We start from the raw sequence: 14,626 nt of genomic DNA, 5'->3' as shown, positions 1-14,626 counted from the left end.
CAAAACATTTTATGATAGCAGGCCAATTTCAATTTTGTAAGAAATTTGCGAAGAACAGGACGAATAGTTTACTAAGTAAGCCGAAACATTTTATTCAAAGGCCAGAAACTTAAGTGGCAAAACTCCTTATAATGATCAATTTTCAGATTTTGAATTTGCGCTAAAAAGGCTTTTACAAGCAAAGGGGTACATCTAATATATAAAGCTGAATGTGTGTATGTCCGGGAATGGCATCTGCACCGTCGCAGCTACAGCCACAGAATTTTGCACAGTCACACATCTGGACCCGAGAGCGTCATAGGCTATGTTGTGAGGCGAAATTTTAACCCCGCGTGTTCCAATTCACCAATTTTGCCCCTATCTACATAATTGGGAAAAAGTGAAAGGAAAAATGTTGGAGGCAAATTGACAGCTGCCAGATGTGAACAAGGGGGCCTTAACCCCTTTCTGCCATTAGACGTACTATTGCGTCCATGTGGGGTGGGCTTTACTTCCCAAGGACGCAATAGTACGTCATATGCGATCGGCAGCGCTCACGGGGGGAGCGCCGCCGATCGCGGCCGGGTGTCAGCTGCCTATCGCAGCTGACATCCGGCACTATGTGCCAGGAGCGGTCAAAGACCGCCCCCGGCACATTAACCCCCGGCACACCGCGATCAAAGATGATCGCGATGTGCCGGCGGTGCAGGGAAGCACCGCGCAGGGAGGGGGCTCCCTGCGGGCTTCCCTGAGCCCCCCGCAGCAACGCGATGTGATCGCGTTGCTGCGAGGGTCTTGCCTCCCTCCCTCCCAGGTCCAGGCCCGGATCCAAGATGGCCGCGGATCCGGGTCCTGCAGGGAGGGAGGTGGCTTCACAGAGCCTGCTCAGAGCAGGCACTGTGAAGCAGCCTGCACTCCTATCAGATCGGTGATCTGACAGAGTGCTGTGCAAACTGTCAGATCACCGATCTGTGATGTCCCCCCCTGGGACAAAGTAAAAAAGTTAAAAAAAAAAATTTCAAATGTGTAAAAAAAAAAATTAAAAAAAATATTCCAAAATAATGAAAAAAAAAAATATTATTCCCATAAATACATTTCTTTATCTAAATAAAAAAAACAAAACAATAAAAGTACACATTTAGTATCGCCGCGTCCGTAACGGCCCGACCTATAAAACTGGCCCACTGGTTAACCCCTTCAGTAAACACCGTAAGAAAAAAAAGAGGCAAAAAACGCTTTATCATACCGCCAAACAAAAAGTGGAATAACACGCGATCAAAAAGATGGATATAAATAACCATGGTACCGCTGAAAGCGTCATCTTGTCCCGCAAAAAACGAGCCGCCATACAGCATCATCAGCAAAAACATAAAAAAGTTATAGTCCTGAGAATAAAGCGATGCAAAAATAATTATTTTTTCTATAAAATAGTTTTTATCGTATAAAAGCGCCAAAACATAAAAAAATGATATAAATGAGGTGTCGCTGTAATCGTACTGACCCGAAGAATAAAACTGCTTTATCAATTTTACCAAATACGGAACGGTATAAACGCCTCCCCCAAAAGAAATTCGTGAATAGCTGTTTTTTGGTCATTCTTCCTCACAAAAATCGGAATAAAAAGCGATCAAAAAATGTCACGTGCCTGAAAATGTTACCAATAAAATCGTCAACTCGTCCCGCAAAAAACAAGACCTCACATGACTCTGTGGACCAAAATATAGAAAAATTATAGCTCTCAAAATGTGGTAACGCAAAAAATATTTTTTGCAATAAAAAGCGTCTTTCAGTGTGTGACGGCTGCCAATCATAAAAATCCGCTAAAAAACCCGCTATAAAAGTAAATCAAACCCCCCTTCATCACCCCCTTAGTTAGGGAAAAATTAAAAAAATGTATTTATATCCATTTTCCCGTTAGGGCTAGGGCTAGGGTTAGGGCTAGGGTTAGGGTTAGGGTTGGGGCTAAAGTTAGGGTTAGGGTTTAGATTACATTTACAGTTGGGAATAGGGTTGGGATTAGGGGTGTGTCAGGGTTAGGGGTGTGGTTAGGGTTACCGTTGGAATTAGGGTTAGGGGTGTGTTTGGATTAGGGCTTCAGTTATAATTGGAGGGTTTCCACTGTTTAGGCACATCAGGGGCTCTCCAAACACGACATGGCGTCCGATCTCAATTCCAGCCAATTCTGCATTGAAAAAGTAAAACAGTGCTCCTTCCCTTCCGAGCTCTCCCGTGTGCCCAAACAGGGGTTTGCCCCAACATATGGGGTATCAGCGTACTCAGGACAAATAGGACAACAACTTTTGGGGTCCAATTTCTCCTGTTACCCTTGGGAAAAAACAAACTAGGGGCTAAAAAATAATTTTTGTGGGAAAAAAAAAGATTTTTTATTTTCACGGCTCTGCGTTATAAACTGTAGTGAAACACTTGGGGGTTCAAAGTTCTCCCAACACATCTAGATGAGTTCCCTGGGGGGTCTAGTTTCCAATATGGGGTCACTTGTGGGGGGTTTCTACTGTTTAGGTACATTAGGGGCTCTGCAAACGCAATGTGACACCTGCAGACCATTCCATCTAAGTCTGCATTCCAAATGGAGCTCCTTCCCTTCCGAGCCCTCCCATGCGCCCAAACAGTGGTTCCCCCCCACTTATGGGGTATCAGCGCACTCACGACAAATTGGACAACAAATTTTGGGGTCCAATTTCTCCTGTTACCCTCGGGAAAATACAAAACTGGGGGCTAAAAAATAATTTTTGTGGGAAAAAATGTTTGTTTTATTTTTACGGCTCTGCATTATAAACTTCTGTGAAGCACTTGGTGGGTCAAAGTGCTCACCACACCTCTAGATAAGTTCCTTAGGGGGTCTACTTTCCAAAATGGTGTCACTTGTGGGGGGTTTCAATGTTTAGGCACATCAGTGGCTCTCCAAACGCAACATGGCGTCCCATCTCAATTCCTGTCAATTTTGCATTGAAAAGTCAAACGGCGCTCCTTCCCTTCCGAGCTCTCCCATGCGCCCAAACAGTGGTTTACCCCCACGTATGGGGTATCAGCGTACTCAGGACAAATTGTACAACAACTTTTGGGGTCCAATTTCTTCTCTTACCCTTGGGAAAATAAAAAATTGGGGGCGAAAAGATAATTTTTGTGAAAAAATGATTTTTTATTTTTACGGTTCTGCATTATAAAGTTCTGTGAAGCACTTGGTGGGTCAAAGTGCTCACCACACCTCTAGATAAGTTCCTTAGGGGGTCTACTTTCCAAAATGTTGTCCCTTGTGGGGGGTTTCAATGTTTAGGCACATCAGGGGCTCTCCAAACGCAACATGGTGTCCCATCTCGATTCCAGTCAATTTTGCATTGAAAAGTCAAATGGCGCTCCTTCGCTTCCGAGCTCTGTCATGCGCCCAAACAGTGGTTTACCCCCACATATGGGGTATCGGTGTACTCAGGACAAATTGTACAACAACTTTTGCGGTCCATTTTCTCCTGTTACCCTTGGTAAAATAAAACAAATTGGAGCTGAATTAAATTTTTTGTGAAAAAAAGTTAAATGTTCATTTTTATTTAAACATTCCAAAAATTCCTGTGAAGCACCAGAAGGGTTAATAAACTTCTTGAATATGGTTTTGAGCACCATGAGGGGTGTGGTTTTTAAAATGGTGTCACACTTGGGTATTTTCTATCATATAGACCCCTCAAAATGACTTCAAATGAGATGTGGTCCCTAAAAAAAATGGTGTTGTAAAAATGAGAAATTGCTGGTCAACTTTTAACCCTTATAACTCCCTAACAAAAAAAAATTTTGGTTCCAAAATTGTGCTGATGTAAAGTAAACATGTGGGAAATGTTACTTATTAAGTATTTTGTGGGACATATATCTGTGATTTAATTGCATAAAAATTCAAAGTTGGAAAATTGTGAAATTTTCATAATTTTCGCCAAATTTCCGTTTTTTTCACAAATAAACGCAAGTACTATCAAAGAATTTTTACCATTGTCATGAAGTACAATATGTCACGAGAAAACAATGTCAGAATCACTGGAATCCATTGAAGCGTTCCAGAGTTATAACCTCATAAAGGGACAGTGGTCAGAATTGTAAAAATTGGCCCGGTCATTAACGTGCAAACCACCCTTGGGGGTAAAGGGGTTAAAGAATGAGAGCGATGGCGCCAAAGAGTATATACCGTACAGTTGCTAAGGTGGGGCCCCGACTTGGGATACTCACCACACACGGGGATATGAACACACACACACAAAATGCGCCACACACTACCACGTGCTTGAACACATATACCACCCTCAGCACACATACACCAACCTCGCCACATAAAAGTCAAAATGCAAAAGTCGCCGCTCAAAACTCGCCATGCACAAAACTCGCCACGTGCAAAACTAGGCTCACGCAAAACTAGCCACACATGCAAAACTCACCTCATGGAAAACTCGCCACGCGGAAAAATTGCCACATGCACAAAAGTTGCAACACATGCAAAGTTGCCTCACAAAACTTGCACATGCTCAAAACGCACCACACATAAAATGCGCCACGCACAAAACTCGCCATGCGCAAAACTTGCTACACACAACTTGCTACACTAACCTGTCACATGCAGCTCGACACACAAAAAGTTGCTACACGCATGTCGCCACACAACTCATCTCACAAAAGTCGCTACATGCATGTCGTCACACGCAACTCGACACACACAACTTGCACATGAAACTCGCCCTAAAACACACACAAGTCTGGTATTATCCTTCAAAAATAAAAATCTGATTAATAAGCAGACAAACTACAAGAGCAACAACTGTACCATATAGGAAATACGGCAGCTGTCAGTCACATGACCTGTCTATTATGTGTATGTGTGAGCTAATATATACTGCCAGGGGGAGGGCTTCCTGTTGGCTGGGGATTTATCAGGCTGCCAATTTAGCTTACAAATACTGAGGTAAAAATACTGACCAAATAACGTGTGAACGCGGTCTCATACAGGAGGAGATGACATACAGGTATATACTATATACAGGAGAGATCACACACATATATACTATATACAGGGTAGATGACACACAGGTATATACTATATACAGGAGCAGATGACACAGGTATATACAGGAGGAGTTGACATATAGCAGGTATATACTATTTACAGGGGAGATGACACACAGGTATATACTATATACAGGAGCAGTTGACATATAGCAGGTATATACTATTTACAGGGGAGATGACATACAGGTATTCACTATATACAGGAGATGACATACAGGTGTATACTATATATGAGAGATGACTAACATGTATATACTGAGGGGAAAATGAGAGGTGTGAGGTGAAAATGAGGGGTGTGAGGTGAAAATGAAAAGGTGTGAGTGCAAAATGAGAGGAGTGAGGGAAAATAGTGGAGTGATCGGAAAATGACAGATGTGAGGTCGAAATGACAAGTGTTAGGGGGGAATGAGAGGAGTGAGGGGGAAAATGAGAGATGTGAGGGGGAAAATGAGAGACGTGAAGTACTATAACTAACCACAGATATTTACTATGCCCAGGCAATGCCGGGCTCTTCAGCTAGTCTTCTATAAAACCTGAGTTAAAATTGCCGTAAAAGAAATCCATCATAAACTTGACCCGCCAAAACCCCCTCCCCTAAAGATTGTAACCTATCCATAGATAAACAAGTTGATCCCTTAAGAGTCTCCAAAGTGCTTCTCCAGCACCCAGAAATCCTGTTTTGAAGTCTGGAATTGCATGGGGGTGAGACAATGCACTTCCAGCTTCTCAGCCTCGCCCTGTATTTCCTACCTATCGTCACCACCCTCGGATTCCATACGAAGCCACAGTATAGTGTCAGATTTTTACGGATACATTGCAGTTCTGTAACACAGGAAACTGTAAATGGGCTGACAAGTGAGAAAAAAAAATTGTCCCACTTCTCTGGAGGAAATGTCGAAGTTTTTTTTTTTTGTTTTTTTTTTCATACCGTTGTGTGAACCTAATCTTAGAGTGACTCTTACTCGATGTGTTTTTTAAGGTCGTTTAAGAGGTTTGACATTAACGTCTAAAATCTACGCTGCAGTCGTGAACCGCAACTTTAATATTTGCCGATCGTAAGGAAAGTTGTACGGTACTTCATTATGATTTTTTTTTAAATTTTAAGATGAAATATATTTTTACCAGTGGGAATTACCAGGGTTGTAACGAGTGAGGAGGATTGTAAATAGTGAGAAAACAAGCTTTAGATGGAAAAGGGATTTTTGCAAATAATAATAATAATAATAATCTTTATTTATATAGCGCCAACATATTCCGCAGCGCTTTACAGTTTAACAGTTTCAAACACAAAAGTCATAAGTAACAACGTTAACAATACAATAATTAAAGCAAAATAAGACGACCCTGCTCGTGAGAGCTTACAATCTACAATGAGGTGGGGGAGATACAAAGTACAGGTGTGTATTTACAATGATGTATTTACAATCATGGTCCAGCCATCTTCAGGGGTTGGGGAATAGATGGGGATAGTGAATGGGCTACACACACACTAACATAACATAACATAACTTTGATTAGTGAACGTGATAGGCCGCTCTGAACAAATGTGTTTTGAGCGAGCGCCTAAAACTATGCAAATTATGGATGGTCCTAATATCTTGGGGTAGAGCATTCCAGAGGATTGGCGCAGCACGGGAGAAGTCTTGGAGTCGGGAGTGGGAGGTACGGATTAGTGCAGAGGTTAGCCGAAAGTCATTTGCAGAGCGCAGTGGTCTGTTAGGCTGATAGACAGAAATGAGGGAGGAGATGTAAGGGGGGCCGCACTGTGGAGAGCTTTGTGGGTGAGAACAAGTACTTTGAATTGTATCCTGTAATGAATGGGCAGCCAGTGGAATGACTGGCGAAGAGTGGACGCGTCCGAGTAACGATTAGCCAGATGGACGACCCTGGCTGCTGCAAAGGTCCGTCATTACCGGTGTAGGATTTAAAGATGAAGTAGAAAGTTTGGGAACAAAGCAACTCTTTGTACCGGAGTATTGCAACACCGCATCGGAGATGGGCTACAGACCAATGACTTCCAATTGGAGAAAACCAACAGCACTGGATTTTCTCTTCCATTGAAAGAAAAAAGGAATGATTTCTATTGTAGTTTTCAACAGTATTAAGGTATACAGGACTAAAGTGTATATTTTTTTTTTACTATGAGCTAAAAAATGAATAAGCATGTAGTTGCTAACCAGTTAGCAACTACCTGACCAGTCTGGTGCCGGCTCAAAGCGGTCACGGACTGCTTCCTCTGGCAATTCTTCTGCTCTACAGCACCAGAGTAGCTCTTCTTCACGGCTGCTCTGATAATGGAGGTGTGACTGGTGACATCATGCTGATTTGACTGCTGTCTCGCCGCAGTTTGAGAGCCGGCTTACCGTTACATATCAGCAAAGATGCCCGGTCGACAGTGCGAAACGGAAGAGAAGCTGCTTCTCTGTTGACATGACGCCAGTGGAAGCTTCAGAAGAGGTCAGTGACTGCTCTGTGCCGGTAGCGCGAGAGGGCTGAGAAGATCACGTTTTCAGTCTAATCCTTGAAGAGCTCTCGGATGTGCAGAAGGCCTCTCCTGTAAAAGTAAAGATATTCTAAAGAACTGATGGATCATTTTATCAAGAAGGAGGAGAGCAGATATCTGATTAGACAAACCAGAAAGACTGGAAATGTCAGAAGTAGAAAAATGAACTCTACAAAGGAGGGGAGGGAAATGGATCAGTTTGACTCATTCATCATCTTTTTAACATTGGCTTAGAAATGTTCGTAAAGGAATTGAAGGACTCGAGTAGCCCAAATTTCACTTATGCCTCTACAAACCAGACTCATCAAAGCCTATAAAGCCATTGTGACGCTGTGAAGCCTACGACGATTCCGATGTAATTATGAGAATGAGCTGGATGGAGCCTACAAGAGGAAGAGTCGCATGTTCGTTGGGAAAGAGCATCCAGATTGTACAACTCATCCCCCTACATTGATGAAAGTTCCCTGTATTCATTGTTACTTTTTGGCTTGGAGATCTGGGTTCTGTATTAATTGTGAAGTCTGCATTAATCATACCTGACAACTTCTTAGAAGAGCTGCCAAGTCTTCGAGGTGCCACATCCTGGCAGGAAATATTCATCATTCTTCGTTCCTTCCATCCCCTCCTCCGCAGACAATGAGAGGACATTGGGACTGGTCTCATACCAGTATTTTTTATAAGGTCTGGTCCTAGGGGGTGTGTTCCTTTTTTTCTTTGGACATGATGATTGGGTCATTTGCACTCTTGCCTTAGATCGGGGGCATGTCCTTTTTATAACTGGACCGGAGACACGTTCAAAAATGTTGTTTGCTACAAAACAATTTGGAATTTGGGTTTTCGAAAGTTGGCAATACGGTAAAAATAAAATTGTTACTCCAATATCAATTCAGTCCTAGTAGTGAAATTCTGAGTAATGGGAAAACCGAATAAAATGTTGAGTTGGGAGCTATTGTGGAGAACTGCTTTTGTCTGTCGTTTCCAGTTACAGACCAGAGTTCAGAGATGAAAATCTGATCGGCTGTTGTGGGGAGATAAAGCTTCTTTTTCCCCGGAGGCCATTTTGTATATGAGACCCAACCTCTATGGACTGTCTGTTTCTGGCTACAGAATGAGTTAACTAATGATCCGTCAGTGAACTTTCTGAGAGTGAGTATTTTTGTGTTCTGTGGTCATAAATTGACTGCGATGAGCATAGAAATAAAAAAAAAGTGTCCTTTTATCCTTTTTAGATAGAAAAAGAGAAAACTGGATACAGATCAAACACAAAATAGGGTTAATTCTGCTGTAGAGGAAAAAAAAAGGGATTCTAAATGCCAATCCGAGTATAAGAAGTTTATTCGTCAACATGTTTCTAAGTATACTACTTCAGCATACCAGTGATGGTGTCCTGAAGAAGCACTATACCTCAAAACGCCTTGACGAATAAACCCCTTAGGCCGGGGTCACAGTTGAGAAAAATATTTTCTAGTCCCTGCGACTGCATGTCTCGCGGCTGATGAACAACCACAAGGCATGCAACCCGCATATTTTTTGAGCCTGCCGAAGTCCCTCGGTTAGCACCAAGCATGGAAGATAACATCTTATCCCAGTGCATTCGCTCTTCACTGCTCATAACCAAAAGTGATGGAACCACAGATGGAGGTACTCAAAGTGGAATAAACCTGGGTGGATCTGCCATAGGACCGATATGACCAAGCTCTTTGGCTTCTGTTAGTAAGTGAAGTAATGCCACCAGTGTGAACACGGTCTTGTCTGCTGGTCTTTTTTTTGATCTGTGTCTTAAGACGCCCTTAGACTTCCATGACAGCTGTGTAAAGCTTCATTTCCGGATACATGGTGAGATGTTGCCTTCCACGATAACTGTTGGAGAAGCAGCTGGTGGACGATCCCTCTAAGCCGGATTTACAATAACTGTAAAAAAAAAAAGTTACACGTCTTATATTATGAGTTTCCGGAACTGAAAATGTTCTATTTATTTGGTTACAGGTTTGTTTTTTAGCTTATGAAGACAGTTTATAGACTGTTTATGAGGCATTTTACACGACAAGGGTCCCATTAAATGGTTGAAGATGCTGCCCTACATATGTCATTCCTATAAGACTTATGGAGATGATGTTCCTCCTCGCAGTGCCTGATGATGGTACGCGTAACGAGCAATAACAGGTGCAGACCGAAGAACCGCGGCTACAACTTTTTTGTTTTATTGTTGTTTTTTTTCTTTCTCCCTTTTTATAACGAGGATATCTCTTACATCAGCAAAATAAATATAAAGAATATATAAATATAAAGAAAAAGACCTATGGTTGCTCGAAACGTTACATCTATGGCAGAATCAATGGAACCTTGACGTTTTTTTCACCTGAATTGAACGCCGTCTCTTCTAGAGGATTTCTCTTACAGTACAGTCAAATATTAATGGTGCTTCCAGAAGAGAAGATAGTCGGCAACTGTGTGATCATCGACATGCTTGTTCCCCCATTATTTGGCTGTATTCATAGGCCAGTGATCATCCAACAAACAAGCACAATTCTCGTTCGCCGGTTGATCCTGATCTTTTATGCCGACATAAAAAAACCCAGATTTTGGATTAAAAAAAAAAACACTTCTATAAAATGTAGATGTGATGCCGATAACCTCATACTCTATGGGGATGGCATGATCATATTAGGGATTGTTCTGTCCCCGTCATTGTTCGTTGGCCCGTATAAACAGAACATGGCGGAACACCCAGTAACTTGTTATATAGATGATCGGTGCTCCTTTTACCATATTAATAAAACCCTTTACTTTATGCCCCATTTTTGTAATCCAATTGTCGGTATTCTATCCCTTGGTTCAAACACATCTTCTCACCTTAAGGTCCCCATACACATAAGACTAATGTTATCCGATGGGTGTAACGTGTATGAAGGCCACGGACAACAGATTGTTAGTTGAGATGTCGATCTGACTGGTCGGATTTCGGATCGCCGATCACTTTGTTCTCCCAAATGTGAAACGCCACAAACCCTGTCTGAAGATGGGTCCCTCATAAAGAACACAGGAGTTATCGGCCCAGCAAGGGCTCCTAGGTATCGGACAGATGGCCAAGATGGTCGCTGGCTACCCATCGTTCAGCCAATGGCCATCTAACTCAAAGCTGTCTCTCAACAGGTCTTTTGGCTTTATAATAAACTACCTTTTTCCAGCCAGCTAACGCTTGGCACCCTCATTGCTATCTAATTAATGCTGCTGGTGATTAAAGTAAAGTAAATAATGACAACTTTCAATAGCGCTTATGCAGGTGGTAAATTAACTTAAAATGAAGTTAATAACAGTGTGTGGACTGAGCCTCGTGTGGTAGTGTGGGGATGGATCCTCGTGTGGTAATGTGTGGGGACGGAGCCTCGTGTGGTAATGTGTGGGGACGGAGCCTCGTGTGGTAATGTGTGGGGACGGAGCCTCGTGTGGTAATGTGTGGGGACGGAGCCTCGTGTGGTAATGTGTGGGGACGGAGCCTCGTGTGGTAATGTGTGGGGACGGAGCCTCGTGTGGTAGTCTGTGGGGACGGAGCCTCGTGTGGTAGTGTGTGGGGACGGAGCCTCGTGTGGTATTGATGTGGTGGGGGCGGAGCTACTGTGCAGGGGGCGGGATTAGTGAGTAATCACGATGCCTCGTATATAAATGCCTTTTTGCTTTGTTCTCCTCCAACCAGATTTTTATGCCCAATTTCTTTGTGACCATCCACACAGGATGGGTATATTAAAATCCAACATGTCTGATCCGTTTTTTGCCCCAACATCTGCACTAGAGGAAGAGTCAGAGGCCTTCTGATTTTCTTGTGCTCATGCATTGAGTTTATTCTTACCTAAATGCAGGGCCGGACTGGTCATGGGTCGCCTTGTCTACTACGTTGTAAACAGAATCAGTGTTCTCACGATACCCATACTGTTGAGTTGTGATGGAGCACAAAGTCACTGACTCCGTCACTTACCCCAGCAGGCCACGGGTATCATCAGAAATATTGGTCTTGTAGAAAATCTTCCTTTCCTCCATCCAGGGTAATACTAGTAACATATCCCCATCTGGTTCTTGGGGACGGGGACAACATGGGCCTGTGTGATTTCAAATGCTAGAACTGAATTTCAGCCCCAGTCCGTACCTGCCTAAATGTGTAGATGTAATTTTTTTTTCCCACAAGAGGAACTAAATTTCTAAAAATAAGGTATTTTGAAAAGTTGACCCCCCCCCCACACACACACAAAAAGAAAAAATTAGATTTTTCCTACAATTAAGCTACATGATCAGTAATAGTAAATTGATAACTTCTCGTTCAACTCAGAAGCCGGAGATGAGTCGTGCGATACAAAGACTCATTTGTGCCAGGATTCCGCCTAAACCCATAGCTACATCTAGGCAAACCCCATTATAGTTACGAATGAGCGGAAAGCCCCATCTGAAGCAAATGAGTAATGTTTTGGTTGTGTCAGTCACCCTGGCACAGACAAAGTGTTGGAGCACAAGTCATAGGACCATCTCCGCACCTTATAAATGAAGTTTAAAGACCTTGCCAAGAAGATGTACCTCTAACTGTGCCATCTTTGTTGAAGACGAAGAAAAGAGTCAACCTTGTAGAAAATTCCCAGTCTTCTTCTTAGTGTGGAGGACTCAATATGGGGCGTAACGAATAAATACGAAGTTTCATGGAAAAATGGAATAACCAGAGATTTTATAGGTCAAAAATAATAGGATGATTACAAGTTTGTGCCCCTTTAGTCCATGGATAAACACAATGCTGTGCTAGACCAAGACAGATCTCTCGCGACACCTCATGCCTAAGCCTAGTCCATAGGACAACAATCAAGTCAGACAGCTTTTTGTCTTTTTTTTCTTTTTTTTCTAAAGATGTGTTCACTATGGGCAAACAAGATGGTGATGTTGTCATTTTTATTTTATTTTTTTAATATTTTATTCTATATGGTGCTTACCAATGCCAGGCGTAAATCCAACAACATTAAAATGCTTTTGGTGCCCATGCCAGTCTAATATGTCCAGGAACTATCCTGATTCCCATGCTATGTAACAGCTGATTTTTTTAAAAGTGGTCGTTTCTCTCATCAGACTTCTGCCAGCACCATAAGTGTAAGAACTTCCTTTTCCTCAATTGTTGGCATGCCTTGCCTTCTTTCCTGCCCTGAACGGAAACCTATCCCCTCTCATATTCCTGTATGCAGATTGATGTACAAGAGAGCAGGAGCAGAGAGGCAAGGAGAGCTGCCCACACTGTGTAGGATGCCCCGCCCCACTTCCTGTGGGGAGACGAGGACACGCCCCCACTTCCTGTTTATCCTGAAGAGGTATCTCTGCTGCTGGAGATGGATTACACTTCACAACAGGCAGTATACACATAATGAATAAAGAGATGTGTAGGTGGCCGGCATTTTGGACAGATTTTTTTTTTTTCCTAGGGTAACAACATAATTTACACATTGTCTTTTTTATCACATTATCAGCTGAGATGAAGTAGTCTGAAAACACAGAGGGCATTTATGGAAGAGTCTTCCAAAACTCTGGTTTCGAGGAGGCGTTTGACTTTTTATTTCAGCTTTTACAGTGCGTTCTCCAGATTTCTTAAAGGCATCCTTATGGCACACATTCCCTTTATGACTTACCGACTGTCATAAACGATACAGCCCATGCTACCAGTATTTGCACATAGTTATATAACTTTTGGTGTGTAAATCCGGTTTGTCTAGTTCGAGTAATTTATTCAAACAGTTCCTGACTCTCGGCCAGATCGAGCTGTCCTTTGTGGTTAGGCCATGTGGGGTGGATGTAGGAAAGATGGAGGTCTCTTCAACTTTTATCTCCTCCTCAATCTTTCTCCTTTTGGTTACATCTCCGCCATCTGTATACCTGTGCTTTCGTCATATCTCGAAGACTCTGATCATTGAGATACTTGATTGGTTTGATAACTGTAGTCATTAGTCTTCTAGAAGAACGATGCTGACCTGGGCTAATGTACCTATGATCTGGTCAGCGATGTTTCATGGCAACATTGGTCAAGATTTAAAGAGTAACTAAAATTTCATTTTTTTAAAATTTGGTCTGCCATGGAAAGTTTATACAACTTTGCAGATCACTTTATTAGGCTATTTGTCTTCATTTACTGAGCAAAAAAAATGACCTAGGTGGCTTTTCCTGCTTTTCCCCAGTCAGTTGCATTGATATCGGATCGTACTCATTCGGAGTACAGATGATGGCAGTGATGGGTCAGGACCTGTCTCCTCCTCCTGAATTTTGTGCTTATCAGACCAATCTCCTGCAGGAGCTTATTCCCCGAATCCCCAGAAGGACGCAGGAGCTGAGCTGACCCATCACTGCCATCAGCTGTACTCCAAACAAGTACGTTCTGATATCAGTGCAGATAAAGGCAGGCACTTACGGTAAATTATTATTTTTTTTTTTTTTTTTTTTTTACAGGAATGAAGTCAAATTAACCTATAACTTTCCATGCTGGGCAAATTTATAAACGAAAAAAAAAAAAAAAAAAATTAGTCACTCTTCAATGAATATGCCATAATGAGACAACTATCTTAAAATTGTGCAGAGTTTCCCAACCTTTTTGGTCCTATGGCACCCTTGGTGGAAAAAAAATTAACTCCTGGAAGGGTATGAATAAAAAAAAACCCCCATATATTATACCGTGTCCCGTACTGAAAAAAAAAATTGCCACCACTGGATTAAAAAAAATAATATATACCGTATATATTATAATATACACATACACTGTGCCTTCTGGATAGAGGAATAAAAAGAATACCCCCTAAAAGATTTCTCCCATAGACAGCACACAGAGACACGGGGACTCATGCTCACCTGTCTCTATGTGGTGCAGGCTCAGAAGCAGCGACATGGCATACATGATACAGCAGAACTGAGCAGTGTAGCTGTGAATCCAGCATTGGAATGAGATAAAACACTTACTAGAAAGTAGCTGCATACTTTGTGTGTCTGTACCTCTTCCTGCTCCTCCTTCTCTCTGTTAAGACTTCAGTAGGCTGCTACAATCTGAACCTTTAGTAATCTGGTAGAAGTGGTTCATAA

General features: G+C 42.3%; 1 protein-coding gene across 1 annotated transcript in view; it reads left to right on the top strand.

The window, feature by feature from the left end:
• The window catches only part of MRPS6 (mitochondrial ribosomal protein S6), a 44,213-nt gene that overhangs the window by 18,348 nt on the left and 11,239 nt on the right, over positions 1-14,626 (top strand). The window lies entirely within an intron of this gene.

The sequence above is a fragment of the Ranitomeya imitator genome, chromosome 3 (assembly GCF_032444005.1).
Source record: "Ranitomeya imitator isolate aRanImi1 chromosome 3, aRanImi1.pri, whole genome shotgun sequence".
NCBI lineage: Eukaryota > Metazoa > Chordata > Amphibia > Anura > Dendrobatidae > Ranitomeya > Ranitomeya imitator.
The sequence above is the reverse complement of the archived record's forward strand: the minus strand, read 5'-3'. Positions and strand labels throughout refer to the sequence as shown.